Consider the following 2,812-nt stretch of genomic DNA (forward strand, 5'->3'; position numbering starts at 1 on the left):
GGTCCATTCACTGCTGGAGACACTGACCCCTCCCCCACATCCCCCAAACTCTACCTACCCAACCCCCTCCTCTGGTGCCACAAATCTAAGATCAAATTCCTCCTCTTTCCCTCCTGTCCTCCCCTCTCCTAACGGCTCCCCCCCCCCATCTCCCAATGCCTCAAACTACACACTGGACTGGCGCCCCCAAATCTTCCCTGGTTTCTTCTCATACTCGGTCTCACCAGACTCCTGCCTTCCCACCCGTTTCATTTCTCAGTCAGCGCCAGATACTAGAAAAAAATTAAAAAGGCTGAGGAGGATCCCCAAACTCCCCTACAGGAACTGGTGGAAATGGCTTTTAAAGTTCTTAATGCTTGAGAATGACAGCTGAGTCAACCCGACAGACAAGGCTGCAACAGAACACGCTCCAATCCCAAGCCTTAGCAGCTGCTCTGAGGCCACCAGGGCCCCCACAAGGGGTACAAGGGAAGTCAATCTTGCCGGAGCTCAGCCCAAATCATCTCCACCAAAAACCTGTTTCAAATGCAGCAAGCAGGGCCACTGGTCACAGTATTGCCCTGACCCCAGCCATCCAGGAGGCCATGCCCTGTCTTCCAACAGCCTGGGCACTAGAAATCGGAATGCCCCCATGTGGGCTCATCCTCTATGCCATGCCATATTCAGCCTCACCAACATCAGCAACTGATATTCTTCTGGCCTTTGAACTCCTAAGCCTGGCAGAGGACTGATGCGCCTAGACCTGCTGAGTCCCATTGCCCTCCCATAGGGACCTCTCCGAGCCTAGCGTGATACTGCGGGTAGCGGGTAAGTCCATTGACTTTCCTCCTCTGGACACAGGAGCTACCTATTCTGTCAACATCTCACTCAGGTCCTACAGTTCCCTTGCCAATTTCTGTCACAGGAGTGGACAGGACCCCTTCCTTCCCACTTAGGACCCTGACACTTCCCTGCATTCCTGCAGGGCGATTCTTCTCGCTCTTTTCTGGTCATACCTGCTTGCCCTGCACCTCTGCTTGGTCGCAATGTTCTCAGCCTTTTTGGGGGCCACACTCACCTTGGCCCCCACACTCTCCTGAGTATTTCACAGGTCCATTCCCGGGGCCCTCCAGATATGTCAGCCTCTGCACCAGCTCCGAGGACACCAACCAGGCGAGGATTGGCAAGTGGACTTCACTCACATGCCCACACCTAAACAACTCCGATACCTCCTAACTATGGTTGACACCTTTATCCTCAGGAACGGCTGAGAAGGCCAATGGACTCATCAAACAACAGCTCACCAAGCTCTCCATTGAACTCAGGTTATCTTGGCCCTCCATCTCCCCATTGCCCTTACCGGCCTCCAGGCCACCCCACGCTCTCCTACAGGCCTGAGCCCTTTTGAGCTCCTTTACAGAAGGCCCTTCCTCCTCGTTCACCACCTCCCAGCCCAAACTCCCCCACTGGCCGGGTACCTCCTCTACCTCTCTCTTCTGAGGTCCCTTCTCTGTTCATACTGTGATCCTCACCACCCCTCGGCTGCCAAGCTCCTAGGACATCCATGCTGGTACCACTCTCCAGGCTCAAGTGGGCACCTATCCAGGATACATGGTCTGTCCAGAAGCTGGGACCCTCCACCCTCTGGTTTTCCAAGATGTCCCACTAAAGGGTCTATCTGCTCTTCTGCTCTGTACATTCATCTTTACAGTACAACTAGGGCAGATGTTAATGATCTTTTTTTTTTTTTCCTAGAAACTTGGCTTTTTTGCTTCCTCAAGAAACAGATGCCTGAAGTCTCCAGGATAACAACCAACCAGATGCACCCCCACTCACACCTCCTCTGAATGTGAGTTCACCAATTCCTGACTCCTCTTCCCAAGTCGCCCCATACCCACAGGAAGTAGTCAGACTTGAACCGGCGTCCCTATACCCAAAGAGTCGGGAATGTTCTGGTGGAGGATCCACCTCAACTACCCTCTCCCATCTCTTTCCGCAAACCCTCCCCTTCAAAGCCCACCAAACACAGCTCCTCCCCCAGAGTCTCAAGACCACTCCCACAGGGTATGTAAGCTTCATCCTAGAAAACAGACAAATGGTTCTTCTGGTCTCTCATCCCCATCTCCTCTCTGAGGCAGGGGAATCACCCAGGAATGCTTTACCCATTAAACCTGGGCTTTTCCAGTTTGGTCTGATTAGGTTTAATTTGGATTGCTGCATTGGTGGAGAGGTCTTCAGAATGAAAAAACTTATCATTCTTTTTTTTTTTTTTTTTTTTTTTTTTTGGTTTTTTGAGACAGGTTTTCTCTGTGTAACAGCTTGGCTGTCCTAGAATTCGCTCTGTAGACCAGGATAGCCTTGAACTCAGAGATCTGCCTGCCTCTGCCTCGAGAGTGCTGGGATTAAAGGTGTGTGCCACTGCCTCCTGGCTCTTAAAGAGTTATCTAGATCAGGGTGAAAGGTGGCCTTGTTTGTTCAATGCCCCAGCCCCCTGTGGGCAGCACTTCCCCTACACAGAGGCCTGAATTGTATAAGAGTGACGAAAACTAGCTCAGGATGCACAAGCCAATAGCATGGACCACCCCACCTCCTCTCTGTTCCCAAGGTTTCTGCTTTGATTTCTCTGAAACCACAAGGATGACAAGACCTGTGATGTGGGGGGGATGCTCTAACTTCTATTCCCCAACACACCATTTCCCTCCCACCTTGGGAGCTCACTACCTGTCCAGCAGAATGGATCAAAGCTCACCCACACCTGGAGAGGGAGACACAGAATCACAAACACATGTGTGTGGACGCACGCGCGTGCACACACACACACACACCGAAGGGA

This window comes from Peromyscus maniculatus, chromosome 17 (assembly GCF_049852395.1).
Source record: "Peromyscus maniculatus bairdii isolate BWxNUB_F1_BW_parent chromosome 17, HU_Pman_BW_mat_3.1, whole genome shotgun sequence".
NCBI classification, from domain to species: domain Eukaryota; kingdom Metazoa; phylum Chordata; class Mammalia; order Rodentia; family Cricetidae; genus Peromyscus; species Peromyscus maniculatus.